Source organism: Perognathus longimembris, chromosome 6 (assembly GCF_023159225.1).
Source record: "Perognathus longimembris pacificus isolate PPM17 chromosome 6, ASM2315922v1, whole genome shotgun sequence".
NCBI classification, from domain to species: domain Eukaryota; kingdom Metazoa; phylum Chordata; class Mammalia; order Rodentia; family Heteromyidae; genus Perognathus; species Perognathus longimembris.
In genome coordinates, this window is record NC_063166.1 from 75,961,814 (window position 1) to 75,987,922 (window position 26,109).

Genomic DNA, 26,109 nt, shown 5'->3' on the forward strand with positions numbered 1-26,109 from the left:
CGCAGGGGACCCCAGGGGAGAGGTCGGTGAGAGGGGGGAGGGTGTCGGACCTCCGTCTCTTCAGCCTCGGGCCGCGGCGCCCCGGGTGCCCTTTGACCCCGCCCCGCGGCCGTGTGGGGCGCGTTGTCGGCGGCTCGTTGGATCGACTTGGATGTGTGTGTGTGTGTGTATGTGTGTGCGTGTGTGTGTGTGTAATTTGGCCTCGTTCGAAAGTTTATTTTTTTAATTAACAAAAAGCCCCGTGTTGCCTAGGGGACGACAAGGAAACTTAAAACCACGGATGCTGTGTCCGTGGTGCGAGTCTTCGGCTGGCGTGGGGAGGGGGGCCTGGGGCGGGCCGGGCTCGAGCGTCCGCTCCCTCAGCCGCGGAGTGGGGACGACCTGTGCGAGAAGGTTATCGCCGGAGTAAGTTTACATTCAGAACGCCTCTTCGGTCCGCCCTCGGTGCCTGGGAGCTTTAAAAATTATTATTATTATTATTGATTTTAGATAGTTACTACTACTACTACAAGGAGCATCACGGAGCATTCACTGCGAGCCAGGGCCCCGGGCTGATGGCCGGGGGTGGCGGTGGAGGGGTGTGCTTGTGTGAAAAAGAATCTTGTCCTCCGGGGTGGGGGGGGGGGACCCTGCGGGGGTAAGGGATCCATGGAGATCATCAGCAAGGACTGGCGATGATCCGAGCGGAGATGGTGGATATCCAGAAATCTCTTGAGAGGGAGATCACCCCGGGGGGGCGGGGGGAGGGAGATAGATGGCCCTAGAGACATAGCGACGGGAAGGGAAGGCTGCCTGTTGTTGTACTGGCCGAAACCTGGAGGTCTGCGAGGTACTCAGAACTTAGACAGAGCCTCGAGGGTGGGGGTGGGGAGTGGGGGGCTGGGGCGAGGGGAGACAGTGCAGGCTTGTTGAGGATCGACCGGGATTTCAGGCTGACTTGCCGGGGACAGGGTTCCGAGAGGCAGAGGTGGAGAGCCAGCCTGGGCCCCTCTTGAAAGACTTCTCTGAGGAGTTTGGTTTTTATTTGAGTGGCCGAGGAAGCCTTTAAAGGGTTTTAAGGAGGAGGTGAGGTGCGTGTGTGCTTGATCAGAAAGAACATTGATGAAGACACTGTGTGTGTGTGTTGTTGTTTTGATCTCATTACTCTTCCCATTTCTTTTTTACTTTACAACCTTCCATTTATACTGATTCAGGAATTAGCAATGGAATAGTGCCTTTTTTCATTGTTAAGACAAAATAACTGAGACAGGGTAGCTTAATAAAGAAAAGTTTTATTTTGTTCAGGGTTTGGAGGTTCCCGGGGGCCCACTTGTGAGGACGGCCTTCTCATTAGCAGATTCCGATGGTGGCTCTGTCTCACATGGTAAGAGACAGGAAGCATCTGTTCCACCTTCTCTCCCCCTTCTGCTTTTTTGGAAGTGTTAGAGCTGAACCCATGGACTACCACATACCACACCAGTCTTCTGGCTCTAAGCTGCACCCCAGCCTTTTTCCTCTTATCTAGTCATGGAGTCTGCACCCTGACTACCTTATCTAATGCTAACCACCTCCTAATGGCCCCATCTCTAGAAACTATATTCAGATTCACTTTCTACCTTTTTGTTGTTGGTGGTGGTGGTATTGGAGTTTGAACTCAGGGCCTCATGCTTGTTTGGCAGGCACTCTACTTACTGCTGAAACACATTTTACCTCAGAATAGGGATTTAATTTCAACACTACTGGAGGATGCATGCAAACCATAGCAAGTACCTATGATATGCCGGGTACTGTGCAGCTACAAATGGAACTGGTCACCACCCTTGTGGAGATCACAGACTAGTTAGGAAAATGTGCATCCAACAAGTGGTTGGGTGATGAGAACTATGGAAGGAAGCCTATGTTAAGGTGACTACAGCCTTGTTTGGAGGTTCAAAAAGGGTCTTGGTATATGTTCTTGAGGGAGTTAGCTGTGTGTGGGGGGGAGAATGGAAAGGGAAGACAATAGTAAAAACATAAAGACATTCAACTAGAGAGATTTTGTTTTTAAAGGCCCAGATTATGCAGGGTGACTGTATTTCATAATTCTTAGAAGAACAGTTTACTTAAGCTCACCAAGAAGAAGTGGCCTGAGGAAGAACAAAACCAGAAGAATGTAGTAATGAAGGCCAAAGGTGAGAGAGGTCTGCTTTGCTACATGCTGCTGGAGATATTTTTAAGTAAGAAGGTTGAAATATGTCATCTGAATACTAAGTTTCAGGGGTCACTGGGGAGCTCAGTGAGCAGATCTGGTGAAATGGTGGGGGTGGAATCTATAATATCTGCAGCTTCCAAAGGTTCAATGTAATGTATCAGTAGGATGAAGTAAGTGGGATGTGAAAAAGACAGAGTGTAGGCAGCTCAAAGAAGGTTGGCTGAGAGGGGAGGGGAGAAGGCTGGAGAGCGATTGAGGAATAAGGTAGTCTTTTTTTTTTTTTTTTTAAAGCCTCAGAGACTGCTGAAATGTGGTTGGCATAGAGTAGGTAGGAGGGAAAGGCTGAGAAGATATGGGAGCTGAAGAGGAAATAGATAGCACAGCTTTCCTGAGAAGGTGGAGTAGAAAAGCTGAGAGTCTGATGGAGCCCACACTTTGGAAGTATAGGAGAGGCCATGGCTGACAGAAGCACACCAATGAAATGCAGCAGTCACAAATAAGTAAACCATGGTGTGTGTGGGGAAAAGCCATGCTTTCATTATCAGTAGACAGCAGTTTTTGAGCTAGTATTGTATTAAGCCCTTTTCTGAACTGATTTCAACCATGTAATCTTTATTTTAACTAAACCTTGTGAGAGAGGTCCTATTATGATCCTCCCTTTGTGTGACGTGTGTGTGTGTGTGTGTGTGTGTGTGTGTGTGTGTGACAGTAAAAGGGTTTGGATTCAGGGATTCATGATTGCTAGGCAAGCATTTACCATGTGAGTCATGTCTCCAGCCCCCATATCCCATTTAAGGAAGAGGAAACGAAGGTAAAAAGGGTACCCAAAGAAAGGCACACTGTATTGGAATGAATCCCGTATTTTGGCGAACCTGAGTCTAGAGCATTTTCTCTTAATCACTGCGATGGACATAATTACCTGTCATTGGTATGATCATCTGCTGGGACAATTCTAGAGAATTAAGTTAAAATACTTAGATGTGATAAGGTTAAGAGCAAAAGCAGCTACAAAACGAAGAAGCAAAGGCTTTTTCTTCTCCATCTCTTCCCCTTCCTCCTAGATCCCCCTCCTTTTGCCCCTCCCCTTCCTGTGTCTCCTTTTCTTGGTGCTGGGTATTAAATCCAGGGAGGCCCTCAAGCATGCTCAGCATGTGTACCACTAAGCTGTACTCATACCCCAAACAATCTCTTCATGCCAGTAATAATAGTTGGAAAAGATAATTGTAGATGAGATGGCAGTTAGCAACATGAAAGGCATATACTTAGAAATAAAGTTAAGATGCCTAGTCTAGCCACATAGGCTAAGGGTTGGCTGAAGTTGGTGGTAGGAAGACAGGATGGGAGTTAAGATGATAAAGTGGTAGTTTTCCCATGTGGAAATTGGAATACTGATACTAGGAACAGAGATGGTAGAATCAGGCATCATGAGAAAGTACGCAGAGATATCAACTGGGATGTTTTTTATAATAATAAAACAGACTGGCTAAATTATGATGCAATCATGTGAGGAAGACTTCAGCCACTGAGGAAAGATTAGGTGGGAGCTATCCATAGCTGAGAGATATTGCCTCATGTGGTTTAGGTATAAATAGCAGATTACAGTACAATATGTTCCTAAGGTTGTTGTTTTTTTTGAGTGTATACATATTTATAGGAAAAGTGTTTCTTGGACTATTAGTTCTTTTTAAAATGTTTGTAAATGTTCAATTGTGGTAAAGTACACATTCGATTTACCAGCACAAACATTTTTAAATAGTAATTTTTAAGTACAGTTTAGTAGTGTGAGTATACAGTAGTGATAAGTGAGGGACTAATGCTGCTACTTCGCAGATTTTCACCTATGGAGGGGGCTCTCTGGAACTCGAGATGGCGAAGATAGGTGGGGATCACTCTAGTCACATTGTGGTGCAACCACTTTCCAGAACTTGATCATCTTACAAACCCAAATCCTACACTCACTGAACAACCCCAATTTTCCCTCTACAAGTTGCAGGTAACCATTATTCTATTTTTTTTGTATGAGTTTAAGCACTCTGGAGCTCTCACATAAGTGGAATCATGCAAATATTTGTCTTTTGTCATTGCCTTATTTCACTTAACATCATGTCCTCAAGGTTCATCCTTCTTTTTGTAACATGTGTTAGGATTTCCTTCTTTTATAAAGCTGAATAATATCCCACTGTATGTTTATAGCACATTTTGTTTCTGTATTTATTTGTTGCTGGATACTTGGGTTACTTCTGTATTTTGGCACTTGTCAATAATGCTGCTATGAAACATGCCTGTGTTGTGAGATACTGAGTAAGTGTTTATTCCTTTCCTCTCTTATCATATATTATTTTTTGAGCATAGACTTCTTTTTTTTATGATCCTGAGTTGTTTCCATAATCAGCCCACAGGATAGATCATGTTTAGAGAGTGAGGGAATAAAAGGAAGGGCAGTGGCAGCCTGAATGGAAGAGGGCAAGTAAGGATAAGACAGGAATATGTGGAAGGTGGTGCCTACTGGCCTTTGGAGGGAAAGAGAACAACTTCTGCAGTGTTAGACTAGGAAGAAGGGAGGAAGTAAGACTGGAGAGCCACCTGAACCTTTGTTCAGTAGTTTGGATTTTTTCCAGATGGCAAGGAGAAGCCATTGAAAGGAAGGGAAATGAGGCTGTACCTGTAGCTCAGTGGTACAACATTTACTTTGCATGCATGAAGCCCCAGGTTCAACTCCCAGGACTGCAAAATAATAAAAGTGAAGTAAAATAAAGAAAGGAAATGACGTGATCAGATTTCCATAAGAGTACCTGAAGTTGGGCACTGGTGACTCATGCTTGTAATCTTAGATACCCAGGAGGCTGAAATCCAGAGGATCATAGTTCAGAACCAGCCCAAGCAGCAAATTCTTCGACTCCTTATTCAAAATAACTAGCAAAAAGCAAGGCTGAAGGTGTTGTCCAAGCAATTGGTAGAACACGAGCTGAGCAGTTAACCAAACAGCAGACTTAAGGCCCTGATTTCAAACCTTGGTACCTCCCTATCCTCCCCAAAAATTTCCCAGAAGGAAATTTAAACTTGACTCCTACTCCTGCATAAAAACAAACTTAAAATGGATCAAAGACCTTAGTGTAAAATCTGAAAGTCAGAGATCCCTAGAGGAAAATGTAAGAAAAATATTCCAAAGTATTAGCAGTCTTTTTCCATTTGAGACAATTAAACTGCAAGATTTTAAAGAGGAAATGGTAGGATGACTTTGGAAATGATAAAATTTAGGGGAGAGATCCCAGAATAGGCTGATGCCCTGTGAATAAAAGACTACATAAAGTGTTTGCTCAGAAAAACTTTTTTTAGTTGATTTTTTTTTTTTGGCTAGTCCTGGGGCTTGAAGTCAGGACTTGGACACTGTCCCTGAGCTGCTTTTTTGCTCAAGGCTAGCAACTCTACCATTTGAGCCACTGTGCCACTTCCGGCCTTTTCTGTGTATGTGGTACTGAGGAATCAAGCTCAAGGCTTTGTGCATGCTAGGCAAAAGCACTCTACCACTAAGCCACATTCCCAGCCCATCATTGAACTTTTTGTTTAACTAAAATAATAAATTAACAGAAACTTAATTATGATATTTCTAGGAAGACTAGTAACATTTAGCTTCTCAATGGCCTTAGCAGCATTGTTTCTGTTAGCTAGTCCTTGATAAGTGTTGGAACTTAGAGGAATTCATAGTTGTATAATGGAGTGGACCAGAACTTGTGATTCAGGCAAATTAGAGTAACCTTGGGCAAGGTTTCATAAGTTCTCTTATCTATACAGTATCGCACTAGGGTCAGATAGTAGCCACTGTAGACCTGGTGTGGTATACACCTGTAGTCCTAGCACTCAAGAAGCTAGAGTAGAAGATACTTGAGCCTAGGAGCTTGAGCTCAGCCTGGGCAATAGGCTCTGAAGCTTGGGGGGTGGAAGGGAGGAGAGTGGGGGAGAACGGGGTTGGGGGGAAGAGGAGAGAAAGGAGAGGGAGAGAGAAAGAGAGTAGTCACTGGAAACTTGGCACTAGGAAAGGCTTAATAAATGTGACCTTTCCTTTTTCTGAGTCCTAATTCCACAAACCTACCTATTGTATACTTCTATTAAAAAAGAAAAGCTAGTGACATGATCCTGATCTTCAACATTAAACATAATTATATGGCTTTCTGTTAGGTGTGTAGGTTTTACCATTAGTACTTTTTTTAATGATCTCTGCAAACTATGTGTTGAGTGTGGTACATAATAAATGTGGACATATTTCTAAATCAAAGAATAGGGACTTGTGCTGTGCTGATTTTCATGTACTTAGAGGGTCAAGAGAACAGAATAGTGTGAAGCAAGTAGTAGTCTCAGGGAAGTCATGGATATGCTCTTATTTATTTGTCCACAGAAGTAAAAGGTTAAGGTTAGATACAAGGCACTTGAGTCTTTTTGGATTCACATGTTGGCCTAGGCTCTATTTGCTTTCTTGCACAAGCTACTTAACCTTTTTAAGCTTCAGAGTTTTCCTCATTTGTAAAATAAATGAAATAAGCACTGTTCCTTGTTTCTTGTGAGGATTGCATGAAATAAAGGGCTCACACAGTCTTGACATTAAAATGTCAGCTGTGTCTATTATGTGGCCTTTAAAATAAGCACAAAAAAAATAAAATAAGCACAATGTGCTGAGCATCAGAGGCTCATGCCTATAATCCTAGTTGTGCCACAGGAGGTTGAAATGCGAGAATGGTGGTTCAAAGCCAGCCTGGGCAGGAAAGATTATGAGATTCTTATCTCCAATTAATCATCCAAACCTAGGAAGTGGAGCTGGGTTCAAGTGGTAGAACACTAGCCTTGGTCACAAAAGCTCTGGGAAAGCACCCAGCTCCTGAGCTTAAGCCACAGGAATGGTGTACACACACACACACACACACACACACACACACACTCAGAAACTTAAAAAAAAAAAAAAGCCTGTGTAACCCAACATTTGAGAACTCACTACCTAAACATTTGTTTGTGGAACAGGCATAGCAAGCAGTATTGTCAGGACCCTATGCCCATCCTTGCTTGCCCACTAGAAAATCTGACTTCCTTGCCTTCTTAAAATACCTGAATAATTCCTAACACCTATTCTGTTATGTCTAAGATGATTTTTCTAATGTGGACATTTGGGATTCATAGAAGGGTAAGTGTCTTTACCAGTAGGGCAGACTTCAGGGTTAACATAAGCAACTGTTGCAGTCTTCTTTCCCTAAGATTTTTTTTGGTTGTGCCCTCTCACAGTACTGGTCTCATTCTCAGGCTAGCATCCAAATTCTACCTGCAGCAGTCTTAGCTTCAGAGGCATGTGTGATACCTACTTTGGGCTGGGCAGGGCCAGGCCTAATGAATAAGAAGATAAGTCCTTTTACTGTCCTCCTACAAGTGAGAATGTGTTTCAGAAGCTCCCAGAAGTACGTTCATATAAGAAAAGGATAAGCAAACCCTATTGTCGACATTACATTTAAAGCCCTAGTCGAATTTCCTTTGGCGTAGGCCACGTGGCTACTGTATATGTTTTTGGTACACTGTGTATTATATATATGTCTACCTGACCTAGGGAAGGGAAAGAAAAATAGGGTGTAAGATATCACAAGAAATGTACATACTGCCCTACTATGTAACTGTACCCCTTTTGCACAACACCTTGTCAAAAAAATTAGTTTAATTAATAAATTATTAAAAAAAAAAAAAAGCTCCCAGAAAACTACTGGGAGTAGCTCATTGGCCTGAATTGGGTCATATATCCATTTCTCAACCAGTTCCTGTCACTAGGGGAATGCCATGTCCTGATTGGATTAGATCTGTTCCTCCCTGCCCCCAGTCCTGGGGCTTGGACTCAGAGCCTGAGCACTGTGCCTGGCTTCTTATCTCTTGAGCCACAGCACCACTTCTGGCTTTTTCAGCTTATGTGGTGCTGAGGAATTGGACCCAGGGCTTTGTGCATGCTAGGCCAGCATTCTATGCCACATTCCCAGACCCTAGACATGATTCTTAAACAAGTCCCTTCCAAGAGAGATGAAGTTATTTTTAGAGCAATCAGAAATAGAATTGTGTTTCTGTTAGGAAGGATGTTTTTCTTTGTGTAGTGAGAATGGACTCACTGCGTTGACTGGTCAGTTGGGAATTGTTTTGACGGCTGATAACAATGTTTTAAATAAGGGCATATTTGTCTCAACAAATGTAAAGTCAAAAGTAGATAGTGTTGCTGACATAGCAGTTCCATCCTTGTCACACAACTTGCATTGTTAGGGTCACTTTGTGGTCACAGGTAGACTTCTGGCTTCCTAGCCAGATGGTCTTTGAGTAGGAAAGGGGAGAGCAAAGGATACCTGTTAAAGTATTATAAGTCCCAACCACTGCCTCAGCTTCTGTGTTACTGTCCAACAACACAGGAATCTCTTGATTTTAAAGAACAGGAAGCTGGGCGCCAGCAGCTCATGCCTGTAATCCTAGCTACTCAGGAGGCTGAGATCTGAAAGTTGAGGTTTGAAGCCAGCCTAGGCAGGAAAGTCCATGAGACTCTTTTATCTCCAAGAAGCCACCTAAAAGACAGAAGTGGAGCTATGGTTCAAGTGGTAGAGTACTATTCTTGAGTGAAAAAGCTCAAAGACAGTGCCCAGGTCCTGAGTTCAAGTCCCACATCTGACAAAAAAAATCCAATGCAAGGAAATGGGGGGAGGTTGCTAAAAGCATGTCTCAGTGGTAGAGTGCCTGCCTAAGCAATCAGGATCATGGTTCAAAGCCAGCCTGGGCAGGAAAGTCTGTGAGACTCTTATCTCCAATTAACCAAAGAAAATTGGAACTAGAGATGTGGCTCAAGTGGTTGAGTGCTAGCCTTAAGCTGAAGAGCTCAGGGACAGTGCCCAGGCCCAGAGTTCAAGCCCCAGGAACAACCAAAACAACCCACTCCCCCCCTTCCCCCGCAAGAAAAGGAAAATGGATCTAGGCCAGGCCTGGCAGTGTGCAGTAACCACCATGTCAGGCTGTCAACAATCAACAATGCCATTCTACCCCCCATTTTCAAACAAAACTCATATTTTCCATCTCTCTTTCACTTCTGGAGACCAAATCCACAAGGTTACTCTTTATGTAATGCCTCTTAATTCCTATGTCTCATTTGACTATATCATGAATATTTTTCATGTCACTTAATCTGCAACTGATGCTTCTTAATGGGTACTTGCTTACTGGATCCTCTCCTTTCACTCTATAAAACATAGTGTTTCATTCTTATTTTATTTTTATTTTTATTTTTGCCAGTCCTGGGCCTTGGACTCAGGGCTTGAGCACTGTCCCTGGGTTCTTTTTGCTCAAGGCTAGCACTCTGCCGCTTGAGTCACAGCGCCACTTCTGGCCATTTTCTGTATATGTGGTGCTGGGGAATCGAACCCAGGGCTTCAAATATACGAGGCAAGCGCTCTTGCCACTAGGCCATATCCCCAGCCCTAGTGTTTCATTCTTATGGCCTCTGGATATTCTTTGCTAGTGGACTGTTCTCTACTGTACTATGCAATGTAGTAGCTCCTAGTCATACATCGCTGCTTAACTTGAAATCAATTAAGATGAAATTGGGTTAAACATTGAGTGTATTATTCTCATTAGCCACTACGACTAGTAGTTGCTGTATTGAACAGCCCTGGTGTAGGACATTTGTATCACTATAGGAACTTCTATGAGCATGTGAATGCTCTGCTTTTGAGCACAGCATCCAGGAAGAAAGTTTCCATTATATTCATTTTTAAATTGTGATGTATGGATGGATGACTGGACATCAACTGAAATGAATATTACCAAGCTCTGTTGTACTTTTTTTTTTGCCTCTGGGGCTTGAACTTAGAGCCAGAACACTCTCCCTGAGAGCTCTTTTTTGCTCAAGGCTAGCATTCTACCACTTTGAATCACAGTGCCACTTCTGGTTTTCTGGCGGTAAATTGGAGACAAAAGGCTCACAGACTTGCCCTGGCTGGCTTTGAACAGTGATCCTCAGATCTCAGCCTCCTGAGTACCTAGGATTACAGGTGGTCACCGGCACCCAGCTCCCTGTAGTACATTCTTGTTGTTAAATATTACAAATGATGCTCTAGTGAGCTTTCCAGTTAAATCTTTTCTAATCAGTTTATTTTTGCCAAGCAGTTTAGAAGGATTCTTTTCCTTTTCACCAATAATTCTAAATTTCAGTCTGGGAACCATTGTAATACCATAAAAGAGAGCATGTGGTATTCCAGACCTAATTTTGTTTTGGGATTTAGCTGCTTTCTTCTATGGGTCACTCACTAAGTTTAAATAATGTTTAATATGCCAAAAAGTTTGGACTGTGTCACAGTTTTATGTAATGGAATTTATTCTGATGTGACTTCTTTTTCCAACACACAGAGCACTTTGTTTGGACTTTTCTTTTTATAGCGTTTCTCATAAATAGTTCTCTTCCATAATTCCTTTTGCATTTGTTTTGTGTCTGCTACTAAACTCTTAGTTGGTGAGGACAGGAGACCTTTACCTACTTTAACACATAATGGGTGCTCAGTTTATGTTCATGGTCTGAGTGGGTGGATGGATCAATGTCACTTTCTTTTGTTACTGCATAGCCATCTGAATTCACTGTTAGGCTTCTTACCCCTTCAGGAAGTTAGGTTCCATACTAAAGCAAAAGAAAAATAAAAAGCTTATAAGCTTCAAACATAAAGAAAGAAACAAGTAGTATAGAGAACAATCGTCAACATTTTAGAACAAATTTTAATTTGGGAAGAGGATAGAAAGAGCCACAGAGCTTTGGGGTTCTCATTTGATTTTAACTTTTTAAAAAATAGTTATTGTAAAGGTGATATACAGAGGGGTTTCAGTTACATGAGTTAGGTAGTTAGTACAGGGTTGTTTTTTTTTTTGAGCCATGTCTCCCCTTCCCTCATTTGGTTTTCTGAGGAGAGAAGCAGGTTATGTATGGTGAGCAGGATGAAGAAGGAGGAGGCTGGTGGCCTATAGATATCCCTGACTACTTTATTATAAGGCATATGAAGATATACTAGTTGCCACATGAAAGTGCAAAGAACAATGCCAGTACACGGCAAGTGTTATCTAAGTGCCACTGCTGTTTCTGTTGCTGTCACTCCCACCACTGCCTTGCTTAAGAGAGCTGATTGTGGTGGCCTTGGTTACCACCCTTTCTGATCTGTAGTTTCTTCATCTGAAAGGTGAGAATAATAAGAGCATCTTGTTAAATAGGCCGTGTAAATATATAGTCCTTGTAAATAAATGTATTCCAGTTAATTACCATTAATGGCTATTTTCCAGAGGAATATTCTGGTTTAGTGAGACCACGCTTCTGGGGTTTTGGTGAAGAAGTCAGGCCAATTCCTTGTGTGATCTTTCATTCTGAGACTTCATTTTATTCACCCCTAGAGTCATTATTATTCATCAGCTTGGCAAATAAAGATTATAGCACAGTAAGCTTCATTTCCACTTGCAAAATGTTTGTTTAAAAGGCATGAAAACAATTTTACTTTATATAGCTTGCCCATATATGTACTGGCGCTGAAATACTTATCAACCAAGTTGATAAAGGGAATAAAATAGTTTTCCCAAGGAGTCTTTGGCTAAGGATTGATGTTGGAAAAATTCTGTAGCAAGGCTGGGTGCTGGTGGCTCACACCTGTAATCCTAGACACTTAAAAGGCTGAGATCTGAGAATCATGGTTCAAAGCCAGCCCATGCAGGAAAGTTCATGAGACTTATCTCCAATTAACCACAGAAAACCGGAAGTGGCACTGAGGCTTAAAGTGGTAGAGCACTACCCTTGAGCAAAAGAGCTCAGGGAAGCACCCAGGCCTGATTTCATGACTGACTCCCCCCACCCAAGAAAACCCCAAAACTTTCTGTAGCAGTATTTGTTTTTACCATTTTTGAATTGTAATAATATCTTTGTGTACATTTTTAAAAAACAATTTGTCAACTCCTAAGTAAAGATAGCTTCTGTTATCCCTAGATTGCACAGCCACTTTCCTAAAGCTCTAATTTCTCTAGAAAAGTCAATCTTCATTTTTAAATGGAGATTAAGTTTTAAATATTTTGCCTTTTCCTCAATAATGCCAAAAATTCTAAATATGCATGACATTCACCAAATCACACAGAGACTTATCTGTCTGAGATAAGAACTGGATGCTGTGGGAAGAGAAATGGAATATCCCTGATGGTTCTAATAAATTTCCGCAGTGTTTGTTTTGACAGGAGCATCATCTGTCATGTCCCTTGGGTATAAGAGTTACATAAACATGGGTCAAAAAGCCAGTGCTGTAGACTTAAATTCTCAGGACATTTTAAAACTGTCTTTTAAAACTATCACTTGCCATTTATGTTTGACTTTTTAGAAGCTTCATTTTTGTTGTTTCATATAGTAAAAAATGGCCATCTAGCAGTTGTGATTTCTAATATCTTATGCTTTTAGGTACTTCATTCAAACAATCTCTCTCTATATATATCTCCAAATAACAAAAATAATACAAGGTATGCTTTTAACTCCAAAAGAGCAGTGTACTGATGCTACCATTTGACCCAGTAACATATGAACTCTTATTTTCTTTTCCCATAACATCTTCTATTTAACTGTTTAATGTCTGTATTGCTCTCTGCTTTGTGTCTAGTGCCTAGGACAGACATGGCCTATCGTAGGCTCTGATGGTCAAGCAGTACATACTTCCTGAATGACTGAATTTAGTGGATGAGGAACTGAGTAGCAAAGTGATTTGGTCCTGTTTCTGTGGTCACACAGGTGCTGAATAGTACAGCCATAAGAGTCCCAAGTTGGAGTTGAATTTGGCTTGTTAGAAAACAAAGACTGTGACAGTGACAGGGAGAGTAGCATGGTTTCAAACTAGAGACTGTCAAAGCCTGGGTTACATCAGGCTTTGAATGCCTTGACAAGGAGTATGATATCTTTCTAAACACCATGGCCGTGATTGTCCAGTTGTAAGAAAAGGAAGTCCCTCTTAGGCCATGGAGTTCTCTAGTGGTGCTGGTTCCAAAGTCTCAGTCTACAATGATTATTATTATTTTTTTTTTGCCAGTCCTGGGGCTTGAACTCAGGCCCTGAGTACTGTCCCTGGCTTCTTTTTGCACAAGGCTAGCACTCTACCACTTGAGCCACAGTGCCACTTCCAGCTTTGTGTATTTGGTGCTGCTGAATCAAACCCGGGGCTTCATGTATACGAGGCAAGCAATTTGCCATATTCCCAGCCCTACAATGATTATTTTCCTTTTTTGTCCTCCATATATATTCATTTCCTCATTTTGTTGTGCTGAGTGTATAGAACCCAGGGTTTTACAGATGTTGGGTAAGCATTGCACTGCCATACTATATCCACAGCCACTATATACATGTCTTGTGGAGACCATCTTGGTAAAAGGACTCTGTCCCTGTCACATTTAGAATGTCACCCATTTATCACCTCACATTGGCCCTTCAGGTAGAGAATGTAGGCAGATTTATGGGTTTACCTGGAGGACAAAGAGGACACGGCACATATTTGTGCTTAAGGTATGGTCAGAAGGTGGCTCCCATATCACTTCTTCAGTGTACCCTGGCCTGTGATGATCGTGCAGCATATCTTTCTTGAATTACATTGGGACCACCCTTGACATTGTTAGCACAGAACATAATATCAATTCAACTACCAATTGAAGTACTCCACTGGGGACAAAGCCTTTAGGTCAGTGGCATTAAAAAAAGCAGCTGGGGGCTGGGGATGTAGCCTAGTGGCAAGAGTGCCTGCCTCGGATACACGAGGCCCTAGGTTCGATTCCCCAGCACCACATATACAGAAAACGGCCAGAAGCGGCGCTGTGGCTCAAGTGGCAGAGTGCTAGCCTTGAGCAGGAAGAAGCCAGGGACGGTGCTCCGGCCCTGAGTCCAAGGCCCAGGACTGGCCAAAAAAAAACAAAAACAAAACAAAACAAAAAAGCAGCTGGGTATGACACTACACACCTATACTCCTAACACTTGGTGTTAGGAAAATGAAGGAGAAAGGAAGGAAATGGCTGGACTTGATCTTCCACAGGCAAGGACTGTTTATTGAGATAGAGCATTGAGGGACACAGCCTTCCTGTGGGCTTGGAGACTCCGAAGAACTGGGACAGGAGTTGGGTTTTTATGAGGTCCGAGCAAGGAGGCAGAGGTTAATGAAGGCGCCAATAGGTCAAGGGAGGTGGGATTTTTGTTTGGGCCCACAATGGAATGTTTACAGCCAGGCCTAGATAGATCACCCTGCGTCATCAGGCAGTCTGCACCTATCTTTGGTGTCTTGCTGGCATCTATATGCACCTGGGAAAAACAGGAGGATTGATCACAAGTTCAGAGTGAGCCTGGATTGCATAGCAAGACTCTGTCTCCAAACAAAACAGAACAAACGAGCAAAAAAAACAGGGCAAGAGATTGGGAATGTGGCTCAGTGGTAGAGTGCTATTCTAGCATATGTGAGGCCTTGGGTTCAATTGCTACTAATAAGTCCTTCAGAGGGAAAATTTAACAGCTTTAGCTCAGAGAAGATTTCATCACACATCTTTTTTGAGAAGCTGTGAAAAGCCTAGGAAAATATATAACAAAGAAGGGCGTAGTTCTTGTGCTATGAATTTAAATACTATTTTTGGAGATATCTACAAATTGAAAACTAAGCAACTGAGGCAGTCGTGTTAAGTTCCAGGGAGAAAGACTCAGAGGAGGATAGCCAATTGATGGCTGGGTGTGGCAAGGCTCACAGAGGAACTGATGATGCTTGACCAGCATCCAGAAGAATGAATAAGAATTAGGAGGAGATAGGAGAACAGGTGTTCTGGTGAGATGGGGAAAGAAGGCAGGAGCTGTCTTAAGGGAAAAGAAATCACTTTAGAGTTAGTTGTCAGAGGCATTGCAAAGGTCTGTCTGAAGTGCTTTCAGAGGACAACAGGGACTGATGAAGAAAACAGTGCATAAATGGCTTAGCCAACAGTTCCCAGTGGTTTTCTGGTTTTGTTTTGTTTTGTTTTTGGTCCTGGGGCCTGAACCCTGTGCTCTGATGCTGTCCCTGAGCTCTTTGCTGTCCATGAGCTCTTTAGTTCAAGGCTAGTGCTCTACTGGTTTTCTGATGGTTAATTGGAGATAAGAGTCACACAGACTTTCCTGCCCGGGCTGGCTTTGAATTATGATTCTCAGATCTCAGTCTCATGAGCAGCTAGGATTATAGGTATGAGCCACCAGCGCCCGGCCAATTCCCAATGTTTTTGCATGTCCAAATAACTCAGAATGGAAAGATGGTCAGGTGTACCATGAATATTTCCTGAGGTATGACGACAATAGCTGGGACTTCAGTAGAGCCTTGTCTCCCAGGCTGTGGTCTAAACAGCTTCCATTCAGTAACTCATTGAATCCTCCTAACGCTCTATGAAGTAGGTGCTATTATTATCCTTAAATTGCAGATAGGGAAACTGAGGCATGAGGAGGAACAATAAGGTATATAAAGCTGAAAATTCTTGATTCAGTGCTCTTTTTTGCCAGTCCTGGGGCTTGAATTTAGGGCCTGAGCACTGCCACTGGCTTTTTTTTTTTTTTTCAAAGCTAGCACTCTGCCACTTGAGCCACAGTGCCACTTCTGGCTTTTTCTATATATGTGGTGCTGAGGAATTGAACCTAGGGCTTCATGTATACAAGGCAAGCACTTTACCACTAGGCCATATTCCCAGCCCCAGTGCTCTTAACCTCCTCTATGACCACCCACTTAAATGAGGGTAGGATGGATTCTTCTCTCCCAGCTTTTTCCCTCATCCCTGGGTTTGATGTTCAGAACTGTAAGATATTAATGAATAAACGCATAAAAATAAAATACAATCTTCTTTGTACATTAGTGGTAGATGCATTCTTCTAAATTTATTTGTTCTAAAATTATGCACAAGTTTGGATTTTCTTTTTCGTTTTCTTTCTGTGCCAACACTGGGACTTGAACTTGGTGTTGGGGCACTGTCTCTGAGCTTTTGTGCTCAAGGTTAGTGCTTTGTCACTTGACCTACAGCTCCACTTCTGGCTTTTTGTGGTTAGAGTCAAGAGTCTGTCAGACTTTTCTTGCCCAGGCTGGCTTTGAACCATGACCCTCACATCTCAGCCTCCTGAATAACTGAGATTACAGACATGAGCCACCAGTGCTCAGCTTGGGTTTTCTGTTTTCGTTCGTTCCTTCCTTCCTTCCTTCCTTCCTTCCTTCCTTCCTTCCTTCGTTCCTTCCTTCCTTCCTTCCTTCCTTCCTTCCTTCCTTCCTTCCTTCCTTCCTTCCCTCCTTCCCTCCTTCCCTCCTTCCCTCCTTCCTTCCCTCCTTCCTTCCTTCCCTCCTTCCTTCCTTCCTTTGTGGTTCTGGGGATTGAATTCAGGGCTTTACCTGTTCTACTACTTGATCCATGCCCTCTTAGTCCTACTTTTAGTTTGTTTAATTTTGTTTCTATAGTCTTTCCCAATTTTGCCAGGCTGGCTTCAAACCATGATCTTCCTACCTCAGACTCCTAAGTAGCTAGGACCACAAGAATGCACCACTATACCTATCTGCTTTATAACATACTTTGAGTTAAATTTATCATATGTGTCTGAGGGTACATATAACCCCTGCAGTCTGTAATATTCAGAGTTCAAGGTTAGCCTGGGCTACATAGTGAGAATGTGTCAAAAATAAAAAATAAAAGAATTCTAGGTAATTATAAAGAGGTTTTCACTTGCATAAGTTTTTGTTCTGTAAGATTGCCTCACAAGGTGCTGGCTGTTTAACATACCCCACTTAGTGGTCATGTCAAATATTGTGACAAGCAAGAAAGCCGTCCTCTCCTCCCACATTTCCAGAAAGCTAAGAGCACACTGTGCCTGTTGAGTGTCATTGAGGTAATGTGTCCCCCAGTGAGGGAGCTGTAAATTAATGTAAAAGAAAATGCATGCCTGTGTAATGACTCAGTGTTACTGAGTGAGGGCTTTTGTTATACCATTAAGTATGTTTTATGATTGTACATATATGTCAATTACTCAGTTATACTTCCACCGCCACTTTGTTCCAGAAAGGCTACTCTGCAGGCTTTGATTTAACCATTAAATGTGCTCCTCATGTACCTGAACCAACTGGGAAATTTGAGATATTCCGGTGATTTTCCACAGAATGGGACTTGAAGCATCCTCAAGGCCCACAGCATTACATCTGCTGTTTCCCCTTTATCTTTGCCTGCTTTGCTATAGGCAATGAAGGATTTAATCCCAGGTTTATTCCAAATGTGTTACCCCCTGTACTCCACTGATCTCTTCACTTTTCAGTGTAGCTGTCTGTCTATTTGTCAAACCTGTCTCAGATGTCTTATTGTTCATGAACCTTCCACAGAGCCTTAAATCGTGATAAAAATCTAAACCCCCACAGCATACTCTTACTCATGGCAGTAGCTACTGACTGCTTTGTGTTTCATCTTCCACATACATTTCAGTTATAATCTCCCCGTTAACTCATGTGTGGCAAGCCTTGCTCAAGATTCTGGAAGTAGGTTTTTGTTTGGTCGGTCATGGGGCTTGAACTCTGGGCCTGAGCACTGACCCTGAGCTCTTCATCTCAAAGCTAGTGCTCTACCGCTTTAGCCACAGCATCACTTCCAGTTTTCTGGTGGTTAATTGGAGATAAGGGTCTCATGGACCTTCCTGCCCAGGCTGGCTTTGAACCGTGATCCTCAGATCTCAGCCTCCTGAGTAGCTAGGATTACAGGCGTGAGCCACTGGTACCCGGTCTCCTAGGTAGTTTTATTTTCTTCTTTACTTTCCTAAAACTTAGAATAGGTTCTTTTCCCACATATCTCTATTGTGCCTGATACATTCATTGCCTTATGGGAGGTGATTCATACATCTGTCTGAATGTAGTTTGGATGGCAGGGAGAAAAGCAAGCATTTCTAAGACAGTATGAATTCATATTCTGTCACTGGCACAGTGTAACCTTGGATAGTCACATCACTTCTATAAACTCCAGGTTTCTGTGTATAAAATCTTAAGAGTATCCATGTTAGGGGTTACTGTAAAGTATAAAGATGAGTTGTATGATGTGCCTGGCACATTGTATTATGATCAGCACGTAATAGGTGCTCATGAAGTGGTGGTTATTGTAAGAGCGACTCAGTCATTCCTTTAGGTCACTTGAGTGAGCAGCTGGAACACTTAGGGTCTTAATTGTTTTAGAGGAAATGTTTACTTAGTCTTGGGGCCTCTCCAAGAAGAAACAGACCCTGGGGAAAGTCTGGTCCAAGGCTGATTAACTGTTCCGTTTTTAGAGTCAATGATCCGAGTCTGTGTTTTAGAACTACTTATATAATGTATACCACCTGTTATTTGTGTATTTTTAGTAGTGGGAGTCGGGTAATCCTAATCCTGTCTGTAAAAGAGCAAACTGTTTACCAGAAACAGAGCTTTTTCTTCACACTGACTCACTCTGACTCATCTTCCCATTTTCCTTCCCACCACCTCATAACAGCCTTGCAAGGGAGAGTTTTTAGGGAATTCAGTTGGCTTTTCTGTTGTTATTGTTTAACTTTCTGAAGTTGGTAACTTAAAGGTGTCACACCATTGATTTCATCTCTTGAAAAGCTAAAGTTATGCTACCCAGGAGTGGCCAGTCTAACTGATGCCATATAGTCCATCATCACACATAGAACTCTGTCTAGACAAACCAATCCTGGTGGCTGAGAGGCCATCAAGTGCCAACAGTGTACACAGTACAGGTAAATACATTTTTCTCTTTGAAAATTGTTGTCATTCTAAATTCTGTTGAACCTGGACATTTCTTCTTCTGAGTTAAGAAACTCAAGTAGAGTTAGAATACGGTTGTTATGCCTTCACAGGTAGATTAGAAATGGCAGCCAGAATTCAGACAGCATCTTAGAGTGAAATCAGAGGGACTAATATTCATATCCCTTCATTTATCACTCATTAAACATGATCTGCTGGTCATGTGTGACCAGCACATGTGTGTTAGGTCTATGCTAGTGAATAATAAAACTTTGTGCCTGCTGTCAGGGTCCTTAGGATCTAAGGCATATTTCTGGAAATGTCAAGGCAACACCAAAGTGTCTTAGCCTGCATACGTGAGCATGTACTTTTGTGTGTGAATGAAGAAAAGAAGGAAGGCTTTCTAAGGAGGAAAAAGCACCCAAGCTAAGGCTGGTGGCTAAGTAGGAGTTAACTATGAGGAAGAGGTAGGGTAAGGTAGAGATGATTGAAGACTGACAAAGCCATGAATATGGTGGCCTTAGGATGGAGGAAGACCTGCTCCTGGAGGATGAAATAAGTGCCAGTGTGACCAAAGAATAAATTGAGGACAAGGTAGAAGTTAGTAGCTATCAGATCAGGAAGAACATTGTAGACCAATGAATTCGTTAAACAAGAAATGTTAGCGAGGCATCATTGGCACATACCTGTAATCCTAGCTACTCAGGAGGCTAAGATCTGAAGATCAGGATTTGAAGCCAATCTGGACAAGACAGTCCATTAGACTTTTAATGCTTGTCCTGGGAATTGAATTCTGGGCCTAGGCATTGTCCCGGAGCTTCTTTTGCTCAAGGTTAGCACTCTACCCCTTGAGCCACTTTCTGCTTTTTCTGAGTAGGTTACTGGAGATGAATCTCACAGACTTTCTTGCCCAGGCTGGCTTTGAACCATGACCCTCAGATCTTAGCTTCCTGAGTAGCTAGGATTATAGCCATGAACCACGGGTGCTTGGCTCCTGAGACTCTCATCTCTAGCCAGAAATAGAGGTGTGGTTCAAGTAGTAGAGCACAGCCTTGAGTGAAGGTCCAGTGCCCAGGCCCTCAGTAGAAGGCTCCCAGTAGAAGAGAAAAAGAAACAAATATCATTAACCCAAGTGAATTTTACGTAAGGAAAGCAATGTTCCTGATCAATACATATACCAACATCCTATCAGGAGTGAGAATTTGGGGACTAGAGCTGTGGCTCAAGTGGTAGTCAAGTGGTACAGGGCCTCCAAGCAAGAGGCTCTGAGCTCAGTACCCAGTACTGCCCCCCCCCAAAAAAAAAGAAAGAAAGAAAGAGGACTTTGAACTTTTTACAAAGAACAATTAGAAGGAGGAGACTAGGTGGTGATTCCAGGGTGGGTAGGGATTGTGAGTTTGAGAACAAATCAGGATCTTGGTTATTCTGCAATGTTTTGAGGACAAACAAACTTCTTGAAGTGCTCTATAGGATCTGCAGGTAGAACACAGTAGACTTTACAATAGTCTCTACAGAAACTCCCTGGAAAGACTTCTAGGCTGCCTGTATTGGGGAGAAAATCATGGACACAGCATTTCTTACAACTTAATTGATGAAGCATAGGAAAATAATCTTGTTATTGATTTATTTTTTACTGCCTACAGTAAGTACATGAGACTTTTCCTTTTCTAAGAGTAGAGTATTAAAAATATTGTTGCAGTTGGGAGCTTTAGGGATTTACTAAAGCTTAGTACATTTAAATGTTCTATTTTGATATCTGGATTTATTTTTATTTTTATTTTTTGGCCAGTCCTGGGCCTTGGACTCAGGGCCTGAGCACTGTCCCTGGCTTCCTTTTGCTCAAGGCTAGCACTCTACCACCTGAGCCACAGTGCCCCTTCTGGCCGTTTTCCATATATGTGGTGCTGGGGAATCGAACCGAGAGCTTCATGTGTAGGAGGCAAGCGCTCTTGCCACTAGGCCATATTCCCAGCCCCTAGATTTTTTTTTTTGATACAGGATTTTAATATGTAGCCCAAAATTGCCTTGAGTTCATCACCCTCCTGTCTTTGCCACTCAAGTAGTGCCATTATAGGCATATACCCTGCTAATATCTAGGTTTTTGATTATGCTTATTAGTAAATAAATGGAAATATTTATGGATAATGTTTCTAATTAGGAAATGTTTTAATTGCTATTAAAAATAACTAAGCAAACATAAGAATGCACTGAGAAATACAACTCCCTAATTTTCCTTTAAAAAAACTTTGAGGAACAGTGCTTAAAAATAATTTACTGTTGCTAGGTGCTAGTGGCTTGTGAGATAAGGAGGCTGAGAATGGGAGGATTGCAGTTTGAAGCTAGTTCTAGCAGAAAAGTTCACAAGACCTTCTTCTCAACTCATAGCTGAAGGCAGGTGCAGTGTGGCATGTGTGCATCATGCTGAACTATGTAGAGACTGAGACCGAGAGGATTATGGTACCAGACAGGTATGGGACAGAAAAGTCTGGGAGACACTGACTCCTTCTCAACCAAAAGAATCTTGACATGGTGGAAGTTTGTCATCCCAGCAACGAGGCAGATCACAGTCATGTACACACCTGGACAAGAAAGGAGACCCTACCTCAAAGTAGTAAGTGCAACAAGTACAGTGTTTTATCAACTATGAGGCCCCGAGTTTAAACTTCAGTACAATAACAATAATAATTTATTGCTAACACTTCAAAAAATATATTTATAAGAAGTTTACTTACTTATCCAAAGTTTGCCAGTCTCCACAACCTTACAAATATTGTTGAACATACTGGCCTTAAATTAAATCAGTTTCCAAATTGCATCATATCTTTCTGCATCTAAATTCAGATATACCATCTTGTTGGCTTTAGGCAAATTGTAGAGTAATTTAGGCCCACATGATTTAAGCTCACCCACAGTTCTTTCGTGATAATTGAGGATTTCCTCCGAGAAACATCCTGCTCATGCTCTGAAAGTTTCTTCATCTTGGTACTCCTACCCATTTGGTGAGTATGTGTGCAGATTATCTTATTGTTTCTTGTGATTTTTTTTTCTAACAAGAAAATGCTTGTTGCATGCTAGAGTCATAGAACCCAAGATTTGCAAGGTATATGAGAGACTGGTTGTAATTATAAAATTTATTGATGAGTTATTACTGTGAGCAACCAAAGTATTGCTTAAAATATTTTTAATTTTTTTGCCCTTACTTTGCTGAATATATCTTAAGCTTATAGATATATATTTTGCTTATAAGTCTCAGCCAGGAAATGCCTTCTCCTATATGTGATGACTAAAATTTAGATATTTATTTGTTACAATAGCCACAAAAATATCTTTTGGCTAATAGTATGGTTTTTTATTGCATAGGGTAGGAATTGAACCCCAACTCTTTTGTGTATTAGGCAAGTCCTATTGGGTTTCACTGGGGCTTGAACTGAGGCCCTGGGTGCTGTCTCTGAGCTCTTTTTACTCAAGGCTAGTGCTTTACCACTTTGAGACACACTCCACTTCCGGTTTAATTGAAGTCTCACTGGGACTTTTCTGCCCAGGCTGGCTTCAAACTGCAATTCGTAGATTTCAGCCTCCGAAGTAGCTAGGATTATAGGCATGAGCCACTGGCACCTGGCTTAAAAATAATTTTTTTAAAGGTTTAAAAAAATGAAATTGCTTCTTCTTTTCTCCCCAAACCTCCACTCTTCGTAGAAATAACTCTTAACAAGTTCCTGGATTACCCTACCAGAAATTGGGCATGTCTGAGTATAAATAGAAGTTATCTTGATTGTTTTAAAATTATTTAAATGAGATTATAGTATATATCTTGTTCTGGCCCTAATGTTCATATAGATCCACTTTATTCTTTTAAATGACTTTTTGATTGCATCACATAATTATTTGGCTTCAAGAAATAAAAGCAAAGTTCAGAAATTGGTCAGAACCAAGACAAGCTCAGAAAACCCTGATCCTCTTTTAGCTAAAGCAGTCAGGATGGTTTTGCTTTAGTTTTTAATTTGTTTTGTTTTTGTTGCCAGCCCTGGGGCATGGACTCAGGGCCTGAGCACTGTCCCTGGCTTCTTTTTGCTCAAGGCTAGCACTCTACCTCTTGAGCCACAGCTCCACTTCTGGCCATTTTCTGTATATGTGGTGCTGGGGAATTGAACCCAGGGCTTCATGTATACGAGGCAAGCACTCTTGCCACTAGGCCATATTCCCAGCCCCTAGTTTCAACAGTTTTAAAGGAATAAATGTAGTAGCAGAAAGTTCTGTCTAGTCATAGTAGAATACCCAATATCCTAGCTACTTAGGAAATGAAAACAAGAGGATCGAGTTAGAGACCAGCCTAGGTAGCAGTGAGATCCCATCCCAAAGTGTTCCTCAGAGATGTTCTTATAGATGTTCTAGAAAATGTGGTAATGTAAATCCATTTCCTGTTTCTTCTTTCCTTCAATATTGTATTCTTTCCGCATTCTACTTTTCAAAATATGTTACATTCATTTATTTATTTATTTAAGTAGATAATAGCTTTCTGTGGTGCAAAGCTCACAAATTACTGAATAGTAAGTATTCAGTAGGAACTTCACTTTCAGTGATGGCAAATTAAGTGATTTGCCAAAGGCAACAATGTTTTCATGAAATATTAAAAATCAGGAAGCAAACAAAGGCAGAAAGGCAAGCTTGAGTGTCAGAGCCATTTTTTAAAATGCCTGAAGGTATTTCTGATCTAGAGAAAGCCTTTGTTTGTTTAAGTTTATGTTTGGTGATTTCACCTGTGAGAACTGAGTTCATGGCTTATTGCCTGTTGGGATAGAGAATCAAATAAACCAGAAAACTGTAGTGGTGGAGTTGAACCCAGGACTCAGACATGCTAGACAAGCATATGAATGTTAAGGAATTTGGGCTCAAGATCAGTGCCAGTGTTTTTCTGTTTGGGGTAACAACCTAAACATCCTTAACAGTGGCTTGAACTCAAGTCTGGGAGAATCTGCAGCTACTTGGGTCACAAAATGATTAAAACACCACCTTTTGGTCAAGACAGAGACCATGGAAGGAACTAAGGTTACTGTAATTTATGTTTAGTTACTGAAAGGAGCAAGTAAACGTTTTCTCTGGAGAAGCATGTTATCATCTTGGGCATCAAAATAAAATAGTTCTCAACATATTTTTGTGGGTCTTTTATTTTTCTTTTGAGAAGCTGGCTCTAAATAGATTTTTTAGTGTAATGGCCAGCACATAGGGGAAAAACAAAAACAATCAAGTCACAAGGAAATTAGACTTCATGAAGCCAGCCATGGTAACACAGATCTGTAATACTAAGCACTTGGAAGGCTAAAGCAGGAAAATGAAGAGTTAGACCTGCATGGGCTACATATTAAGACCTTGTCTTAGAAAACAAAAAAGCAGAAACAAAACAAAGGAAAAATACAAACTAGCAGAAACAATATGCAAGAAAAATACTTCAGTCATGAGATACTAGAATTTCAGACAGAGACTATAAAACTACATTTACTATACAAAAGAAATGGCAGTCAAGATAAAAAATAGTAGATACTGCCAAACATGACAACAGAATATGATCAAAATACACTGCATACATGTATGGGAATGACATGATGAGCCCCTTTACTGTGCATAATTTAATATTCACCAACAAAAAATGACAGAAAAACTGGGCTTCAGGGGTACAAGTCTGTAACCCCAGCATGTGGATAGCTAGCAAGGCCTAGAAGAGTGACTCAAATGATAGTGCCTAGCAAGAACCTATGCTTCAAACTCAAGTATCAATCAATCAGTAAGATACTATGAACAATTTCAAACCAAAAACTTTGAAAACTTAGGTGAATAGATACATTTCATAGTGACTATTTGTGTGTGTGTGAGTGTGTGTGTGTGTGTGTGTGAGAGAGAGAGAGAGAGAGGCTAGACTGTCTCTTCAGCACACCCACCCTTTAATAAAACTTTGATCAGCAATTAAAACCTTTGCTCTCAGGAAGAAAAGTCTAGGCTTAATGTCTTTGCTAGGAAGATATTCTTAAGGATTTAAAAGAGAAAGACTATTACAAAAACACTTCCTGAGAAATGGAAAAGAATATTATGAATAAATAAAATCCACAGACCATTTCACTTACAAATAAGAAAAGTTCTAAGTTATATACTAGTAATACAGTATTCCACTCACAATTCTAGTATATCTAACCAGTATTTTGTGGACTTTCTCCTGGCCATCTGTTTATTGTTGTTGTTGTTTGTTTTTTTTTTGGCCAGTCCTGGGCCTTGGACTCAGGGCCTGAGCACTGTCCCTGGCTTCTTCCCACTCAAGGCTAGCACTCTGCCACTTGAGCCACAGCGCCGCTTCTGGCCGTTTTCTGTATATGTGGTGCTGGGGAATCGAACCTAGGGCCTCGTGTATCCAAGGCAGGCACTCTTGCCACTAGGCTATATCCCCAGCCCTGTTGTTGTTGTTTTTAATTCTAGGTCTTGGGGGTGAGAATTCGGTTCAGTTTGGGAGGACTGAGGCTTGAAATCAAGCTATTTGATTATTGGTCTTTGTATTACCAGCTTCTAGATGGTCTTTGTAGATTAAGGAAATAAGGTATTTATTGATATGAAATACAGATGGTCTCAGCTTAACCTTTGGGTTTTACATTAATGGTCATGGTTTTTACTGTGCAAAATATTTTTATTTACACATAATCAAACCTAGCAATATTTTCCTTAAAGACTTTTGTGCTGTATATCATACTTTAAAAGACCTTCCCCATTGGGAGGTTATAAAGCATGCCATTTTTTTTCTTCTAGTATTTACATGTTTTCACATTCATGCATTTAAAGCTGTAGATTACCAGAAGTTATTTTTGGTGTGAGGTGTATACCTCTACTTACTTCATTTTTCCCAGTCAGATGAAGAGATGAATTCGACTTGGGGGTGGTGTCTAGTAAAGTGTTTTGATCATCTTATAGAGTTTGGAAGTGTGAGGAATTATTCCTTTTTCATTCAGGGAAATTAGAATGAACATTTGAAGTCAGAGCTCCAATCTGTAATGTCTACTGTAGGCCCTGGTAATGAAATCACTCAGTTGTGGATTATGAGGGGTGACTGTTGAACTGGGTCATAAAGGACTAAAGAATTTTCTAGTGTGTAAGCCAGGACTGTTCTGTGCAGAGGAAACAATGGGT

At 41.4% G+C, this 26,109-nt stretch overlaps 1 long non-coding RNA gene across 1 annotated transcript in view; it reads left to right on the forward strand.

Moving 5' to 3' along the window:
- Window positions 1-897: 897 nt before the first annotated feature.
- LOC125353813 overlaps window positions 898-26,109 on the forward strand; it is a 33,299-nt gene continuing 8,087 nt past the window's right edge. Inside the window, exons 1-2 of the long non-coding RNA XR_007211360.1 lie at window positions 898-1,363; window positions 15,099-15,102. This is a non-coding gene — a long non-coding RNA (uncharacterized LOC125353813). The remainder of the gene's footprint in view (window positions 1,364-15,098; window positions 15,103-26,109) is intronic.